At 55.1% G+C, this 20,082-nt stretch overlaps 2 non-coding genes across 2 annotated transcripts; both read right to left on the bottom strand.

The window, feature by feature from the left end:
• Nucleotides 1-17,866: 17,866 nt before the first annotated feature.
• TRNAA-UGC (transfer RNA alanine (anticodon UGC)) lies at nucleotides 17,867-17,938 on the bottom strand. The gene has a single exon. It is a non-coding gene; the product is annotated as a tRNA-Ala (tRNA).
• A 1,406-nt stretch (nucleotides 17,939-19,344) lies between these two features.
• Nucleotides 19,345-19,416, bottom strand: TRNAC-GCA (transfer RNA cysteine (anticodon GCA)). Its single transcript has one exon. It is a non-coding gene; the product is annotated as a tRNA-Cys (tRNA).
• Nucleotides 19,417-20,082: the final 666 nt, after the last annotated feature.

Raw genomic sequence — 20,082 nt, 5'->3', positions numbered from 1 at the left:
AGGGGCATTGCTGGCAAATAATGGCAAACATCACATTGGTAGACGTGCAGGAGAATGAGCCCATGATGGTGTGGCTGATGTGATTAGGTCCTAGGATGGTGTGCCTAGAATCATAGAATCATAGATTCATAGAATATCAGGGTTGGAAGGGACCTCAGGAGGTCATCTAGTCCAACCTGTTACCGGCACCCAGTGCCAAGAGGCTAAACAACAGCTGAGGTTGGTTCGCTACCCGGTGTGCTACACCCAATAATCACAATGGGGTGGAGAAGCAGAAAAGTTTATTTGCAGCTGCAAAAAGGTACAGGGAGAATAAGATCTCATATTCTGCACCCACAGCAGGAAGTTACACAGGCTTTTATACATCCTTTTTCCCAGCATACCTATCCAATAGCAAGCTACCCTAAGTATCCATGTAGCCAGCCAATCCAGTTCCCAGCTAGTTCCCTTGTTCTCTGTATCATTTGTTAACCTATACATAAAGCTGCTTTATTCAGCATTGTTCTTCCATATCTGCCCTGTTTGGCTTTGTTTAGTTTCAGGCGGTCTGACTCTGCAACATATTGTTGCAGATCCTCAACATAACTGCTGCGAGTGCCTCCAGGCGGGGGGGCCAAGGACACTTGGGACACCACGCTTCCGCCCCCCCCAGACACGCCTGGACTGGGGCTTCCCAAGCACACGGGCTGAGGGGGCAAAAACCAAACCCAAACCCAAACCCGGGGCCCACGCTTGGCCTTTCTCCTCCCCCCACCGACACTGCCAGCAAGAAGGACACTGAAGACTTGAGACTGCAACTGAGGGGACTGACCCGGACACACAACACGTCGCACTTCACACACACAAAATGTCGAATCTCGCACCCACAACTCCTCGCACGTCACACCCACAGAACATATTGCACGTCGCGCACACAGCACGTCGCACGTCGCACACACAAACACGTCTCACACACACACAAAACACGACACACAACCCGTCTCACAGACAGAAAACACCACACACACCACATCACACAAAACACGTCACATGACACCACAGACACAACACCACACACACACTTAACACGACACACAAAATGGCACACAACACACACAAGACGACAGACAACAGATCACACAACACACCACACAGACACACACACAGAACATGTCACACGTCGCACGCCCGCATACAAAGGTCACATGTCGCACACAACACGCCGCACGACGCATGTCGTACACCGCACATCACAATTCGCATGCACACACAGCATGTCGCATGTCGCACGTCACAGTCACGCACACCACACAGCTCACGTCACACGTCTCACACACACAACACGTCGCACGTCGCACATCACACACACAAAGTGCTGTGCATCACACACAACGTCGTTCGTTACATGTCACATGTCGCACGCCCACACGGCACATCGCATATCACAAATCAAACACACAGCACGTCGCGTTTCGCATATCTCACACACACAACACGTCCCACACACACAGCACGACACACAACACTTGTGTGTGTGAGACGTGTCTGTGTGCGTGTGATGTGTTGTGCATGTGTTGTCTGTCGTCTAGAGTGTTGTATTCAGTGTGTGTGGGACGTGTTGTGTGTTGTGTTGTGTGCGTGTGTCTGTGTGGTGTGTTGTGTGTGTGATGTGTTGTGTGCAATGTTGTGTGTTTGTTTTGTGTTGTGTGCCGGTGTGGTGTGTGTCGCACGCACAGAGACAACACATCTCACCTCACACGCACAGCACGTCGCACGCTCACATAGCACGTCACACACACAGTACATTGCGCATCGCACATCTCACACACACAACATCACACAAACACACAGCATGACACAAAACGTGTGTGTGAGACGCGTTTGTGTGTGTGCGACGTGTTGTGTGTGTGCTGCGTGTCGTCCAGTGTGTTGTGTTCCGTGTGTGTGTGATGTGTTGTGTTTCATGTTGTGTGTGGTGTGGTGTGTGTGTGGTGTTTTGTGACATGATGTGTGTGTCATCTAGAGTGTTGTGTGACGTGTTGTGTGTGTGTCTGTGTGGTGAGTGGTGTGTTGTGTGTGGTGATGGGTTGTGTGTCGTGTTGTGTGTCATGAGACATTTTGTGTGTGACATGGTGTGTGTCGCACGTACAGAGACAACACATCGTACGCCGCACGCCACACGCCGCACACACAACACGTCGCACATCGCTTGTCACACATTGGACATAGACACACAACACGTCGCACATCAGACACACACAACACGTTGCACGTTGCACACATACACACAAAACGTCGAACGTGGCACACACAACACGTCGCATGTCACGTCACTCCCAGCAAGTCACACTTCACACATGTCCCACGCGTGTCACACGCGCACACACAGCACGTCGTATGTCATGCACAACACATCACGTGTAGCACGGACACACAACACGTCGCACGTAACACACACAAGATGTCACGTGTTGCACATCACACACAAAACATCGCATGTCACAGGCACATACACAACACGTCGCATGATGCACATTGCACATAGCACGGACACACACAACACGCTGCCCGTTGCATGCACGCACAGTACGTCGCACGTCACACTCAAAAACACATCTCACACCACACAACACGACACACGCCATGTCACACAGACACAAAACACTACACACGTCACACACACAACACAGAATACGTCACACAGACAGACACAAACACACACGACACACACCACGTCACGCACAACACATCACATGACACCAAAAACACAACACCACACACACACTCAACATGGCACACAACATGACACAACATGTCACACAGACAGACACAAACACGACACACAATGTCACACACACAACACACGTCTCACACACACACCACATCACGTCACCACAAACACAATACCACACACACAATCCACACAACACTCTAGTCGACACACAACACCACACACAAGACATCACACACACACACACACAACCCGTCACACACACACATATCACGACACACACATGACACAGAAAACGACTCACACAGAAACACACACAACACGACACACACAGAAACACATCACACGTCCCACAAAACATGTTGCACATTGTCACACACACTCATGTAAGCATGTCGCACATTGCACGCCGCACGACACACACAAAAACCTGTCACACACACAAACACACACACAACACATCACACACACAATGTCTCATGCACACACACACAAGACACACAACCCGTCTCACACATACACACACATAACACAACACGACACACACACACAAACACACACAACACGACACACAACACGTCATACAGACAGACACAAACACACACGACACATAACTTGTCACGCACACAGAACACTACACAAAACACATCACACACACACACCATTTCATATGACACTACAAACACAATACCACACACACAATCTACACAACTCTAGATGACACACAAAATGACACACGTCACACACACACAAAACCACACACACACACACAAAACACGACACACAACCTGTCTCACACACAAACATAACATGACAAACAGAACACGACACACACCACGACACACACAGAAACACATTTAATGTCCCACACAACACGTCGCATGTTGCACGGATACACACAACACATCACATGACACACACACAGAAACACATCACACACACAAAAACACACAATGCGACACACAACAAGACACACAACACATCACGCACACACCACGTCACACACAACACGTCACATGACACCACAAACACCTCACCACACACACACACACACACTCAACACGACACACAACACGTCTCACGCGCACACACAAACACACACAAAACGTCACACAGACAGACACAAACGCACATAACATGACACACAACACATCACACACACAACATTACACAAAACACGTTTTGAAGGGGGATGGACGTCATCCTTGCGACAAGGAACCTGCTATGGCCAAAAACACTTTCACCCTGTGCGCCCTTCCAGACAAGTCTTATGTCCCAAATACTTTGGGTCTTCAGGGATAAGTCCCCGAATAATCAAGGATCTTGACCAAAAAGGTCGTCACGTCTAAAAAGGAAGAAAGGTTGTCGTTGTGGAGACCATGAAACAAGCCCTGCAACTTCTGGACACGTATCCCGACAGCCCACAGGGGGCACGTCAAGGGACGTTCAAAGCGAGACTGGCGTTCTTTTTGGGAAGACTAACCCCCATTGCACTGACCAGGAGAAGGGGGAAGTGGGAGCCTGCAGCGCCATCTAGCGGCCAAAGGAGAAATCGCCGGCTTCTGGACCTGTGTGCGCCCTTGGTTCGGTTCCCATGCAAAGCTGTGTCACGCCAGGTTGGGAAAACGGGGTTCTGCTGCCCGCCATCATCCTCTGGAATGACTCAACCCGACAGGACACCTCCTACGATACACTGCTCCGAGTGACGCTCTCAAACAGGTCCCCACAGCTCCCCAGCCTCCCCCCACCGGGAGGCAGGTGTGAGAGGATTGTTCTCCCCAGCTGACAGAGAGAGAAACGAAGGCTGAGATAGGCGAAGGGCCTTGTCTTCCATCATACAACTTGTCGGGATAGAGTTGGGAACAGGACCCGGGTGTCCTGACTTTCAAACGAACCATCAGTCTGGAGTTTCACACACTGAATGATCAGAATAAAGGGACCTGCAATGAGCTACAGACCAACAACCCCAATGACTCGAAGGGACAAAGGCCTAGCTGGGGGAAAATTGTCCCACCTTAACCTTCTGTTTTCCGTGCCGAGAATTTGGCCAGCACCGGGCGGATCAGGCTGCCTCGGTACCAAACCTCTCCGGGGCTCTTCCCTTCTCCACAGGGACGTCTGTCTTCTCGCTCAATGAGCAGCGGGAAAGGAGAAAACTCCAGAGAGGCTCCACCTCGTGCTCACATACGAGACCCTGAATTCTCTCTCAGTCCTCAAGGAGACACCTCAAGAAGGAGACTCCCTGCAGCAAAGCCCCGGGGGTCTCTGAGATCCCCCTGCCCTGCAGCCTGTCCTCCCTGGCCGTTGTCGTGGACTCTCTGTGAGGTCACCGCCTCCCAACCGCCTTTCACCAATCAGCTGAGTGCTGCAAAAGGCCCTTGTGATGTCACTGCCACCCCCACCCCTGCCCTGCAAGGCTCATGTCCTGCCCCGAGCCGGCTCCTGTGCGTGTTTGAGCTGCTCCCCCTGGGTCACCCCCACACACTCAGTGGTCGTGCAAGGGTTCACGCAGGCCACACGTGGAACCATCAGGGGATGCTCAATGTGCCGCACTCGGTTTTGCAGAGGTTTGGAGACTTGAAGGCCAGAAGAGATTCTTAGATCATCTCATCTGGCCCCCTACACATCACAGGCCTCCGGCATGGCGCAGTCGCGAGTTTTGGACCAAAGCAGACTCGAGAAAGCATCTCATCAAGGGATGGAGGAAGCACCACTTCGCTTGGGAGTCTGGAGAAAATTGATGCTGTGGGGGGCAGGGAATTGACCCCAAGGCCACACTTGTGAGTCTGTATCATAACACACATGCACAACAGCACTGCGCGAAGTATGTACACGTCACCTTAACTCTGATGTTTCCTAACGTTTAAAGGCCTGGTCTCCAGGGTGTTCTTTGTGCTTCTAGGTCTATTTTGGGGAGAGATGCAATCATTTAGTTCAGAGTGGGAGCCGTGTTAGTCTGTAGCAGCAAAAAAACAAAAACAAAACGAGGAGTAGTTCTGGCACCTTAGAGACTAACACATGTATTTGGGCACATTTGATGGTGTGGCTGATGTGATTAGGTCCGAGGATGGTGTCCCTAGACTAGATATGTGGACAGAGTTGGCAATGGGTTTGTTGCAAGGATAGGTTCCTGGGTTAGTGTTTTTGTTGTGTGGTTGCTGGTGAGTATTTGCTTCAGGCTGGGGGGCTGTCTGTCAGCGAGGACCAGCCTGTCTCCCAAGATCTGTGAGAGTGAGGGATCATCCTTCAGAATAGATTGTAGATCCTTGATCCTGCGCTGGAGATCTTTTAGTTGGGGGCTGAAGTTGATGGCTGGTGGCGTTCTGTTCCTTTCTTTGTTGGCCTGTCCTGGAGTCAGTGACTTCTGGGTATTCTTCCTTTCAGCAGGTGGGGATTGTAGTTTGAAGAATGCTTGATAGAGATCCTGTAGGTGTTTTTCTTTGTCTGAGCGGCTGGAGGAAATGCGGTTGTATCTTAGAGCTTGGCTGTAGAGAACGGATCGTGTGATGTGGTCTGGATGAAAGCTGGAGGCATGTAGGTAAGTACAGCAGTCCAGGATAGGGTGGTATTTATGTGACCATCGCTTATTAACACTGTAGTGTCCAGGAAGTGGGTATCGTGTGTGGCCTCTCCTTCTGCCCTTCCACCCCCACCAACATGATACAGTTCTGCCGTGACCTGGAATCCTACTTTCCACGTCTCCGACTGAAGGAATTTTTCCAACGCACCTCTGAACAAAACACTAATCCACAGAGACCTTCCTACCAACACGACAAAAAGAAGGATTCTGCGTGGAATCCTCCTGAAGGTCGAAACACCAGACTGGACTCAAGTGCTTCACCCGACAAGCACGGACTGAAGTGGTGGAAAAGCAGCATCACTTGGCCCATAACCTCAGCCGTGCAGAACACAACACCGTCCACGGCCTCAGGAACAACTCTGACATCAGAATCAAAAAGGCTGACAAAGGAGGTGCTGTCGTCATCATGAATAGGTCGGAATATGAACAAGAGGCTGCTCGGCAGCTCTCCAACTCCACATTCTCCAGCCCATTCCCCTCTGATCCCACTCAGGGTGACCAAGAGAAACTGCACCATCTGCTCAAGAAACTCCCTGAAAAAGCACAAGAACAAATCTGCACAAACCCGCCCCTGGAACCCCGACCAGGGGTCTTCTATCTGCTCCCCAAGATCCATATACCGGGAAATCCTGGACGCCCCGTCATCTCCGGCATTGGCTAGGGGTGCTGGTCGCGCAGGGCCTGAGGAGAGAGTCGACACAGCCAGATACTCCTGCTGTCTGGATGCCAATGCCCGAGAGGATTTCATCGCAGTCTCTGACGAGGGGGTTCAGGCTCCAGCGCTCTGCTCTGTTTTCCCAGCCCTGTGCAGGGGGTTGTTTCCAGTTTCAGAAATGGGGCAATGTTCACACACTCCCAATGGGTCTTTGCATAAATCAGGCCCTAACCCAGGGGCAGGCAAACTTTGGCCTGATGCCGAATCGGGTTTCAGAAATTGTACGGAGGGACAGTTAGGGGAGACTGGGCCTCCTCAAACAGCAAGACATGGCCCGGCCCCCGCCCCCATCTGACCCCCGCTTCTCGCCCCCGGACGGCCGCCCCGGGCCTCCGGCCCCATCCAACCCCTCTGTTCCCTGAGGGGCTCCAGATCCCCCTGCCCCTAACAGCCCCACACTGCCCCATCCAACCCCCCCCTCCTTCCTGTCTGCCACCCGGACCTTCTGCCCCATCCAACCACCCCTTCTCCCTGACCGCCCCGGGACCTCCTGCCACCATTCAACCCCCTGTTCCCCGCCCTCTCACCACCCCGACCCCATCCACCCCCCAGCCCCTGACCCCCCCGAACTCCGCTGCCCTCTACCCCACCCCTCCCCTGCTCCCTGCCCCCTGACCGTGCTGCCTGGAGCCCCAGGACCAGCCGCTGGGCCGCACCGCACAGAGCCCCGGGGTCAGCCAGGCTCGCTGCCCCGCTGCCCGGAGCATGGGCCGGCGGCGCCGGGAGCGGAGGCTGCGCGGGGCGGGGGACGGCAGGGGCACGGCCGGGGGCTCTCCAGAACGGCTCAGAGCCCTCGGCCCCCTTCTGCCCCCCCCCGCTCCCCACATGTCGCAGCCACCCCACCCAGCTGAGACACCCCACCCCACCGACCCCTCCCCTCCCTTTCCCAGACACCCAGCTTGGGACCTCTCTCCCCTTGTCCCAGCACACAAGGCTGGTCACAGACAACTGCTTGGAGACCAGGGTAGCTCCCTCCACAGGCAAGTCAATACCCCTGAGGCAAAAGAGTGGAAGCTGGAGGGCTCCCTGGGGGCGGGGAGGGGGCGGCAGTGGGGGATGGGCAGGTGGGGGGCAGAGAGTCACTTTCCTGCCCCCCGCGCCAGCGCTCCCCCCCCCGGGGTCTCCCACTCACCGGGGCGGGTCCCAGCTGGACAAAGCCCCCCCCCCGGCCGGGCACGGGGGGGTTAATGACGGGCCCCACCCCGCACAGACCCCGGAGGGGAGCCGCAGCTGCTCCTCCTACAGATCCGACTCGAGGCAGCGCCTGGTCTGCTCCAGGCCCCGCCCCCAGCACTTGCAGTTGTCTCAGAGCTGGTTCTGGATTCAGCTAAAGCCCAGGAAGGGAAGGGTCCTAAGTGTGTGTCTGCTCGGGAGAATGGCCCTGTAACTAGGTCGCATCCAGTTAGGGTCTATGTAAAATCCCAGAGATGAGACAATTCTGGTGCTTGTATTTTGCCTGTTGCTAGTGTGTTGTTGGAAAGGGTGTAGCAACTCTGTCTAATCAGGGTGAGATCCTAGCCAGGGCACAAGGAGAGCAGGAAGGTGATGTGATTGTGTTACCTACTGAGGGTGTGGAAACCGGTAGCAAGAAGGAAAAGATTCCTGAACTTGTGTGTGGCAAAGGGAAGGAGAATGCTTCTGACCTTTTCTCTAGGAAGTCTGTAAGTTTGCCTGAAAGGGGATTGTGTAGGAATCCGCCGGATGGGCCAGAGGTGACTCTGGATGTAAGGGAGACCCAGAAAGAGTCTGTTGTTGCTCAGGAAAGTGTTCCTCTAGAGCAAGCCCTCGGTGAAGAGGGTAAGGGCAGAATTTCTGTGAGGGGTGAATTGTTGCATAGAAAAGCCCTAGGGAAAGGAATCCTCATGGAGTCTTTGCAAGCAGTTTACTGCCACTGAAGGGTGTGAAAGTGATTTTATCGACCACCACCGACCTAAGGGAGGGCGTGAAACTGGAAGGGCCTGGTGTAACTCCTACCAAGGAATGGCAGAGATGCTGGGGCACCCATGGGAACGTTGGTGGCTTCGAACTTCCCCAGGTCATCGGCTAAAGTGACCCCGCTCAGTTCGATCTCGAAGGGGGGAGAGATGTGACGAAGTGGGACTGTTCTTAATGTTTCCTCTGAATAGTGTGGGGGTGCCTCAGTTTCCCCTATGAAGTTCTTAAGTATCTAGGTGGTGGGATAAGGGTGTATGATCATTGCAGAGCCCTAGAGGGCATGTGTGTGCAGGAGTCTGGACACAGAGAATGGCCAACACCCTGTTTCCTGGCCACTGATGGCCTGGGCCCTTCCCCCCTGCAAGGTGAGAGCTAAAGGGTTGGAGAACAAAGGAATCAGGTGACCTCCTGGCCTGGGAAAGGGACAAAGCCCAGAGGAGGAGGGGCTGGAGGGAGTTGGAGTGAAGTGCAGGTGTGGTTGTCTGGCTCACTGCCCCCCGCAAAATGGCCCCAGCTGAGGGGTCCTGTTCTCTGCACCTGCAAGCTCTGTTTTAGACCATGTTCCTGTCATCTAATAAACCTCTGTTTTACTGGCTGGCTGAGAGTCCCGTCTGACTGCGGAGTTGGGGGGCAGGACCCTCTGGCTTCCCCAGGAGCCCTGCCTGAGCGGACTCGCTGGAGGAAGCGCACGGAGGGGCAGAGGATGCTGAATGCTCCAAGGTCAGACCCAGGAAGGTGGAGCCGGGTGAGCTGTGTGTCCTGAAGACAGGCTGTTCCCAGAAAGGCGACTGCCCCAGAGTCCTGCCTGGCTTCATGGGGAGCAGTTCCAGAGCATCGCCCAGGGACTCCGTGACAACCTCCTATCAACAACTGCTATAAAATCCCTCTCATTTTCCACTTTCCTCTCTATAATTTGCATAAATGGATCCAAAATCCCTCAGATTTCCACCCTTTCTCTTTCATTTCTGAACACTGATCTCAAATCTCAGGTTTCCCTCTTACGATGTCATTATCAAATGTCAATTAAAAATCCTCTCGAGTTTGGGGCTGTTCCCCATGTCTCTAAATCCTAGCAACTTGTCCTTCTTTGGGGGGAACCTGTCGCCCTGAGTCCTTCTCCATCCTGGTTGGGAAATTAACCCCCTGCAACAATGATCATCTTTCCCTCTCCTTTGAGAATCATTTGTTCCCTCCTTTCTCTCTGTTAAAAACGTTTGCTGATAAAAGAGACTAGCCATATATTCAATACCCATCAAAGCCAGGGGCCTCCCCCTGTTTGGGGGATGGGTGGTTCCCAGTTGGTAACAGGAGAGTTGGCTGGACCCTTTTCTTTTCTCCAGCTGGCACGGGATGAGGAGGTCCCTCTGAGTGCAGCGTGGTCCAGAAGTATCCCAAACCCCATGACAAAGGGTCTCCGTGAGGGGGGGCTTCCCGTAGTGCAAAGATGTAGTCAACTCTGGGGTGGATCCACGGTGGCCATTATTTGCTAGTGACAGAGTATGGAAATGTCTTACTTATTTTGGCCTTCCATGGCTTCCCTTCTCCTGTTAAAGAGGCGTCCCCCCGGGCTCCCTCTGCCTGTGTGACTGGCCAGCAGGGGGTGGTGATAACTTTCTGTCCACTTGTCAGACACTGTGAGGGAACATTGTTGCTGGGGGGGGTGCATGTCTGTGTGGGGAGATTGCAGCGGGAGCTGAAGGGACATTGTGGTAGGGGGAGGCCTCTGGGTGGCTGGGCAGGGGGGACCCTAGTCAGGTTGGTGGGTTCTGGAGGGTTTGGGGTTTCGGGGGGTAGTTCTGATGTGCCCAGCCCTAAGGCTATGGGTCCTGGAGGTGGGTATCGCTGGGGGCCTGTTGGCTGCAGACCAGTGGGGGTGGGGGTCTCTTGGGCAGGTGGGGCAGGGGATTAGACGCTGCCTGGTGCTGTGCCAGGGGCTCTGTCTGGGATTGCCCAGCTGGCTCCTGGGACCATTGCCATGCCCAGTGCACAGAGCTGTGGTGGGGCGGTCCCTGGCGCAGAGTGAGGGGTCCTCCTGTAAGGCGTCAGGGGGTCGTGCTGGGAGGAGGAGGGGGTCCCAGGCAAATGGGCTGGCAGATCCTGGTGGAGGGCAGGTGGGGGTCCTAGGCAGGCAATGGGGAAATCCCAGGCAGGCAGTGAGGGACTATAAAATGACTCTACACAAACAGCCCCCCACCCCATTTCTCCTGCCATTTGCAGGAGCAAATCCAGCCATGGGGGAGCAAACAACCCAGGAATGAGAGTTTCCTAGCAAACAGGCATGGAGAGGGAAAAGGAGATAGAGAGGCTGACTGGGTCCGTGGGATAAAAGAGTTTTGAAAGAGATTTCCAGCTCTCTCATCTGCCCAGACAGATGTCTTACTGCACTGTGGGGAGAATCACTTTCCTGTGGACAAGACGAGGATGAGAGAGGAAAACCCAGTTCCTGACTCCATGTCCCTCCTGCTGGGGTGTGGCTGCCGTGGGGTCAGTGTCGGAGGGAATCCTCGAAAGGGACTCCTTTGGTTCTGCTTTTTTCTAGGATTGCATTCAGAGACTTTGTTTTGGGATGCGGGAGGGAGAAAGGAGTGGTGGGGTGGTGTCCGTGGGCAGCGATGGGCAGAGACCCCCCACCTAGGAGCTGCTGCCAGAGGGGGGTGTGGGTCGCTTTTGGGAGATGCCTGAGGTAAGAGCTGCACCCCTCACTCTCTCCCGCACCCCAAGCCCCAGCCCAGACCCCAACCCCCTGCACCCAAACTCCCTCCCAGAGTCCACCCCCTGCACTCCCTCCTGCACCCTACCCCCATGCCCCAGCCCAGAGCCCACACCCCACACCCAAACTTCCTCCCAGAGCCTGCGCCCGCACCCCCTCCTGCACCCCAACCCCCAACCCAGATCCCGCACCCAAACTTCCTCCCACAGGCTTCCCCCCACACCTGCTCTCGCACCCCAACTCTCTTCCCCAGCCCAGAGCCCACCCCCTGCACCCAACTCCCTCCCAGAGCCCGACCTGCACCCTCTCCTGCACCCCAACCCCCTCCCCCAGCCCAGAGCCCACACCCCACACCCAAACTCCCTCCCAGAGCCCGACCTGCACCCTCTCCTGCACCCCAACCCCCTCCCCCACCCCAGAGCCCACACCCCACACCCAAACTCCCTCCCAGAGCCCGACCTGCACCCTCTCCTGCACCCCAACCCCCTCCCCCAGCCCAGAGCCCACACCCCACACCCAAACTCCCTCCCAGAGCCCGACCTGCACCCTCTCCTGCACCCCAACCCCCTCCCCCAGCCCAGACCCCGCACCCTGCATTCCCTCCTGCACCCCAACCCCCTGCCGCAACCCACAGCCCACACCCAAACTCCCTCCCAGAGCCCAACCCCTTTCCCTCTCCCTCCCTGTCACGGAGTCCCTGGGCGATGCTCTGGAACTGCTCCCCATGAAGCCAGTCAGGACTCTGGGGTAGTCGCCTTTCTGTGAGCAGCCTGTCTGCAGGACACACAGCTCACACAGCTTCCACCTTCCTGGGTCTGACCTCGGAGCATTCAGCATCCTCTGCCCCTCCGTGCGCTTCCCCCAGCGAGTCCGCTCAGGCGGGGCTCCTGGGGAAGCCAGAGGGTCCTGCACCCCAACTCCGCAGTCAGACGTGACTCTCAGCCAGCCAGTAAAACAGAAGGTTTATTAGACGACAGGAACATGGTCTAAAACAGAGCTTGCAGGTGCAGAGAACGGGACCCCTCAGCTGGGTCCATTCTGGGGGGCAGTGAGCCAGACAACCACGTCTGCACTTCACTCCATGTCCCAGCGAGCCCCAAACTGAAACTCCCTCCAGCCCCTCCTTCTCTGGGCTTTGTTCCTTTCCCGGGCCAGGTGGTCACCTGATTCCTTTGTTCTCCAACCCTTCAGCTCTCACCTTGCAGGGGGGGAAGGGCCCAGGCCATCAGTTGCCAGGAAACAGGGTGTTGGCCATTCTCTGTGTCCAGACTCCTGCACACACCTGCCCTCTAGGGCTCTGCAATGATCATACACCCTTACCCCACCACCTAGATACTTAAGAACTGCATAGGGGAAACTGAGGCACCCCCACACTATTCAGAGGAAACATTAAGAACAGGCCCACTTCGTCACATCTCTCCCCCCTTCGAGATTGAACTGAGCGGGGTCACTTTACCCGGTGACCTGGGGAAGTTCGAAGCCACCAATGTTCCCATGGATGCCCCAGCATCTCTCCCATTCCTTGGTAGGAGTTACACCAGGCCCTTCCAGTTTCACGCCCTCCCTTAGGTCGGGGGTGGTCAATAGCACTAGCAGGCTGCATGTGGGAAGGTTTCTGCAGCCCATGCCCTTTGGCCACCCCAAAAACCCCAGGGGGTCAAACTGGGATTGGGTTTTCTCCCAGAGCTCCAGTCTGGAGGGCTGCAATTCGGGCTCTCTTGGTTAAGGGCCCCCATCTTGACCTGGGCCACATACTGTTCACTTACAGAACTAGCATGGAGACATCCCTTTCTCCACAACCTTGTCTCCCCAACAAGCTGGCCAAACACAGCCACTTGGTTATAGGACGGTATACCTTTCTTAACAGCTTTCACTCCATCTGAGACCTTCTCAAAGCTCTCCACACTGGATCTTTCAACAGGAAAGTCAGTGGACCCATTCACAACAGAAAATTTCTGGCTGTTAGGAACTGAAACTTTCTTGATTAAATCACTTTCACACCCTTCAGTGGCAGTAAACTGCTTGCAAAGACTCCATGAGGATTCCTTTCCTGAGGGCTTTTCTATGCAACAATTCACCCCCTCCCAGAAATTCTGCTCTTACCCTCTTTACCTAGGGCTTGCTCTAGGGGAACACTTTCCTGAGCAACTACAGACTCTTTCTGGGTCTCCCTTACATCCAGAATCACCTCTGGCCCATCAGGCGGATTCCTACACAATCCCCTTTCATGCAAACTTACAGACTTCCTAGATAAAAGGTTAGAAGCATTCTCCTTCCCTTTGCCACACACAAGTTCAGGAATCTTTTCCTTCCTGCTACAGGTTTCCACACCCTCAGTAGGTTCCACAATCACATCACCTTCCTGCTCTCCTTGTGCCCTGGCTAGGATCTCACCCTGATTAGACAGAGTTGCTACACCCTTTCCAACAACACACTAGCAACAGGCAAAATACAAGCACCAGAATTGTCTGGTCTCGGGGATTTTACATAGACCCTAACTGGATGCGACCTAGTTACAGGGCCATTCTCCCGAGCAGACAGAAACTTAGGACCCTTCCCTTCCTGGGCTTTAGCTGAATCCAGAACCAGCTCTGAGACAACTGCATGACCCTCAACCATCACAGGCTGAAAGGCCCCTTCTGTCTGCTCCACAGACCAAGAAGAGCCGGACACACTTTCTCCTTTACCAGACACACAGGTTGGGATCTCATTCCCTTTGTCCCAGCACACAAGGCTGGTCACAGACAACTGCTTGGAGATCAGGGTAGCTCCCTCCATAGGCAAGTCAATACCCCTGACAGACAGAGACCCATTTCCTTCACTGTCCCAATTCTCCACCCAGCTAACAGGTAAGGTCCAGGGACTCTCATCTTCCACTCTCCTCGCCTTCCCACCCTGCTGACTGGACACAGCCATCAGCTCACAAGGCTGCCTAGGCTCATCCAAACTTCCCTTACCAAGCACCTTGCCACTCCCCACAGATCCCCTGCCCTGCCTGTGTCTCCCCCCACTCAGCTGGGGTCTCAGCTCCCACTGTGCTCAGCGCTGCCCTTGCTGTCCCAGTGGGGGCAGGCCACTGCTTTCCTCACTGCATCAGAGCCAGCGAGAGTCCCCAGTCTGGTGTGCAAGGGGGCAGGGAGCATCTCTCTGTCCCACCGAGTCCCAGGGGTCTGGTTACAGGCAGGCAGGTAGCCTGAGCCTAGCGGCTCCTCCCTGCTGCCAGCCAGGTCATCTGCATTTTCACTGACCATTTCCCTCTCCACCGATTGGTTCCCTGGATTCAAATTCAAACCCTCGGCAGTTACAGGAGCAGGGCCTGGATCCTGTCCCAAAGAGACACAGTCACCCCACAACAGGGTCTCGCAGCTGGTGTCCTGGGGCACCCCAACGGCCAGCCAGCCCCACCCCTCCTGGGTCTGCACAGGGATCTGGGCCATAGGCAGGGCGAGGGGCTTCGTCCCTGGGACCCTCACCCAGCTCACACAGGCCCTCAGCCTCTGAGGCTGCACCACCCAGGGTCTGACACCAGTTCTCTCTGTCCCAGGATCTCGCCACCCCAGGAATGTCTCCCCATTGACCATCCCCTTCCGCTCCCACTGGGGGTCCGCGGGGCCTGGCCCCAGGGAACTCCACACAGACATATAGGTTGGGGTCAGGAGTGGGAGCCTGTCCACCTCCCCACCCATCTGGCTGATGGAGTCTGTGGCCTTGGGACCCAGCAAGGGAGCTAGACACCGGGGCTTTTCCGCAGGGTCCCCCTGGTTCAGATCTCCAGCCTGCTCAAAGGCAGTGAGGTGGGCATCCACACCCCCCCCCTTAACTAGGGGCAGCAATTTAGTCTCGAGGTTCCCTGCGGAACTGGCCCCCCGGGATCTATCCCCACTCACCCCGGGGAGGTCCCCTAGGCCTCTCCGCCCCACCACCGCCAGTTCATCCTGCTGCTGCTTCTGCAGCTCTTTCTCGGGCTCTCGCTGTCTCCCACGGTCCTCTTGCTCTCTCAGACTCCGCTCCAATCCCGTCCGTCTCGATCCCCCGATGGGGAACCCGATCGTGAAGACCCCCGTCTGGTCGGGGACAGGAGTCTTGGCGATGCCTGGCTCCCGCTCCAGCTGCTCCCAGATCCTGCTATAGCCCCAGTTGGGGTCAGGAATCTGTTCCTTAGAGCGATCATCCTCCTCCAGCTGCACGATTAACTCTGCTTTGGTGAACTTTCCAACGCTCAACCCTCTCTTTCTGCACAGGGTTACAATGTCCTTCTTAAGGAGACGGTGACAGGCCATCACTCCGCTCCTCCCAAGTTGTTGTGGACTCACAGGCCCGTGTGCTCTCAGCTCCCCACGGTTTCCAGGGAGAACCCCTAGTGTGCCAGCCCTTCTCGAGGTCACCACCTCTTTGCCAGGGTCGAGCTGCAGACTCCTCCGCCCCTTGGACTGCTCGCTGCAGTCCCCAGGGGAACCCTGTTACTGCACAATCCTTCTCGCTGGTCACACACTCCCAGGGGTTAACCGCCCCCCGAAACCGCTCCTCTCTGAGCCTTCAGCAGGCCTGGTCCTCGGCAATCCCCCTTCGTGTTACTGCTCCCCAGTCACTTACTGCAGGAAGCACCATCCACGGGGTGCAGTACATCCCACCGCTGCCACCAGTTGTCACGGAGTCCCTGGGCGATGCTCTGGAACTGCTCCCCATGAAGCCAGTCAGGACTCTGGGGTAGTCGCCTTTCTGTGAGCAGCCTGTCTTCAGGACACGCAGCTCACACAGCTTCCACCTTCCTGGGTCTGACCTCGGAGCATTCAGCATCCTCTGCCCCTCCGTGCGCTTCCCCCAGCGAGTCCGCTCAGGCGGGGCTCCTGGGGAAGCCAGAGGGTCCTGCACCCCAACTCCGCAGTCAGACGTGACTCTCAGCCAGCCAGTAAAACAGAAGGTTTATTAGACGACAGGAACATGGTCTAAAACAGAGCTTGCAGGTGCAGAGAACGGGACCCCTCAGCTGGGTCCATTCTGGGGGGCAGTGAGCCAGACAACCACGTCTGCACTTCACTCCATGTCCCAGCGAGCCCCAAACTGAAACTCCCTCCAGCCCCTCCTTCTCTGGGCTTTGTTCCTTTCCCGGGCCAGGTGGTCACCTGATTCCTTTGTTCTCCAACCCTTCAGCTCTCACCTTGCAGGGGGGGAAGGGCCCAGGCCATCAGTTGCCAGGAAACAGGGTGTTGGCCATTCTCTGTGTCCAGACTCCTGCACACACCTGCCCTCTAGGGCTCTGCAATGATCATACACCCTTACCCCACCACCTAGATACTTAAGAACTGCATAGGGGAAACTGAGGCACCCCCACACTATTCAGAGGAAACATTAAGAACAGGCCCACTTCGTCACACTCCCATACCCAAACTCCCTCCCAGAGCCCAACCCCTTTCCCTCTCCCTCCCATACCCAAACTCCCTCCCAGAGCCTTAGGCAGATGTGGGGGGAGGTGGACGGGGAGGCAGGACTTGGTCCCATTCTGGAAACCACCAAAAATTGTAGAAACCTGCCGCCCCTGTCCAGCCCAACCTTCTGCGGGTGCCCCTCAGCCCCCACCCGTGCAGGGTCTGAAGCTTGCATTGCTTAAATTCCAGGACGCTGGGGGACTTCAGCTCCCTTTTGTCCAGCGGGAACCTTCACCCCACTCCCAACCAGATTCTTGTCCATGGGATGACTGTCGGGGGGCTGGGCCCCTCTTTGTCTTTTCTCTCTGGGACAGGCCAGGGTACCTAGAACTGGGGTATCTGAGCACCCAGGACCTTCTATGGAGATGCCCTTCTCCTTCCCCTTCTGTGGTCCCATCTGTCATTGACTCCAGCCTGTTTTCTATCCATCGTCAGCACCATCCCAAGCCAGCTGCACCCGCCTCAAAAAGACAGTGTCCCCTGATGGGTGTAAATCACTGAGCTCTCTCCTCTCTGAGCACTGACTGCCCCTCCGTCTCCTTGCCCCTCAGTCTGGGCAGACGGGACCTTTCCCTCCAGGGCTGGAGGATTCCCCCTTCTCATCCGCTACTGTCCCAAGCCGCCCCTTGGGTGGGAATCTTAAATGTACCAAGGTGACTTAGGAGCAGAAACCCCCACAGACCTTCCGTGCAATGGGCACCTGCCACGCACTGAGCAGGACTGAAACTCCTGCAGGGAGACTGCTGGGCCACATCTGGGCCTGAGCAAAGCAGCAGGGTGAAAAGAGACTTGGAGATGCTGGGGATCGAACCCAGGGCCTCATACATGCAAAGCATGCGCTCTGCCACTGAGCTACATCCCCAGACGGGGGCTGTTTGGGATGGGTTACGCTCAGAGCCCTCCTGTTTCCAGAGCCTCCAGGGGCCTAACGGCAGCATGGGGGATGCATTCCCTGCTCTGAGGGCCAAACCCTCTGTCCTGGAGGTTGCTGGTTCTCAGGGGTCACTTTGCAGCAGGGCCAGTTTCTCTATGTGGGGGAGAGAGAGAGGGCCTGCCCTGGACTCAGGGTGCAGAGATACACTCGGCCCTCTCCCCTGCATTGACTGGCTGGAGCTGCCAGCCCCTGCTGAAAGGTAACTGCGCTGGGGGGCGCTGTGAGTCGCTCAACACCTCACCCCGGTGGAAGAAGTTGGCGGGGGGTGGGGGGGGCTTTTCTCGGATCTGCTATTTCCACCTGCCTGTAAAGTCCAGCTTTCCCCAGCACATTCACTGCAGTGCAGTCGGGTCGCTGTTTCCATGGCTGACAGCAAAGAATTGCTCCCAGTTTCCCTTCTATCTGCAGCACGATTAGCCTGTGTCCGTGGTTAATGAGGTGGATCTAGTTGTCAGTGGTTATTCATTCCCCACCTGGACAATTCACACAGTCCCTTTCCTGCTCAAATCCCCAGCACCTCCGTGATCCCGGTAGCAGGGATTAGGTTTTCCCTGAGGCCCTGAGATTCTCAGGGTCCTTTTTTCCCTCCACCTGGAGTGAACTCAGCTTTTTCCACATCCCAGACACTCCATGAAATAACAACAGCAGCATAAAGAAAGCGGGGAGGGAACATCTCCCAGCCAGGGCTGGAGGTGCCCAGGGCCCCCTGCTTCTCCGTTGTTTCCATCGCAGAAGAGAAAGGTTCCTTGGAATTTGACAACCTACTTTGCACAAGAGACAGAAAGATCTTGATGTTCCTGCGTCTGCACAAAGAAAATTGTCCTTCTGTGTGAAAGAGAGGCAGGAAAAGGCTGTTTCTACCCAAATGATCAACGAGACCGAAAGTGATGCTGTGCAATTAACGATCTGGTACTACATTAACTCTGCGGTTACTTAGATGCAGCCACAACCGGCTCTGTGGTTGGTAACCTTACAGAGATGCTGCGGGTGATCATGAACTCGAAGCACGTTCCCTTTAAACAGCTGCCATTGGAATGTAACACAGACTAGTCCATTCCTCCCAAGGGGATGGGGTTCTTGTTCTTCTGCACATTGTAGCCCACGGAGACCAAGGATCTGCAAATGTGCCTTCATGTGTCTTTGTTTCAGTGGTGAAAACATAAACTGGACACTCAGAGGATTGGAACTGATTTCAGATGAGGGACCTGTTTGCTAGGTTTCTATGGATTTGCACAGGAAAACACTGAGTGTTTCCATTCATCCCTATTCAGTGGAGCTCCCGAACATAGTGGAAATGGATATGTGCTTATTTTTGTTAAGGGAACAGGCTTGTAAGGGGGCACTTGGATTTGAACCAAGGACCACTTAAGCTGCAGTCAAACACTCAACCACTGAGCTACACCCCCCATGGCATTGGCATAGGTAAGTCAGTGATCTTAAGGATTTTGAAGGACAGGCCCTGCCTCAGAGAGCTCCTTTTCCATTCCCAGACCATGAGTGGTTTTAAAAATGGGGTCTGATTAAACTTTATCTATACATGTAGACCCCACAGCTTGCCCACCCACTGACACAGCTTCTCCCACTGACACAGCTCCCATCTCTCGGGGAGGTGGATTAACTACACGGACGGGACAGCTCTCTCCCATCCCCTTAGAGCATCTTCATTAGTTATGAATAAGTAGGAAATAACCGACTGAATGGACAGCAACCAATTCATCAAATATTGCTGAGCCTGCATTCAATATGGGTAACTGGTCATATTGGGCTGCATTAGGAGGAGCATTGCCAGCAGATTGAGGGAAGTGATTATTCCCCTCTATTCGGCACTGATGAGGCCACATCTGGAGCATTGCGCCCAGTTTTCAGAGCCCCCTCCCACTACAGAAACAAATTGGAGAGAGTCCAGGGGAGGGCAACAAAAATGATCAGGGGACTGGAACACATGACTTACGAGGAGAGGCCGAGGGAACTGGGATTATTTCGTCTGCAGAAGAGAAGAGTGAGAAGGATTTGATAGCTGCTTTCAACTACCTGAAAGGGGGTTCCAAAGAGGATGGATCTCGACTGTTCTC

This window comes from Caretta caretta, chromosome 28 (assembly GCF_965140235.1).
Source record: "Caretta caretta isolate rCarCar2 chromosome 28, rCarCar1.hap1, whole genome shotgun sequence".
Classification (NCBI taxonomy): domain Eukaryota; kingdom Metazoa; phylum Chordata; order Testudines; family Cheloniidae; genus Caretta; species Caretta caretta.
Note: the sequence above shows the minus strand (reverse complement) of the source record. Positions and strands in the feature narration are given on the sequence as shown.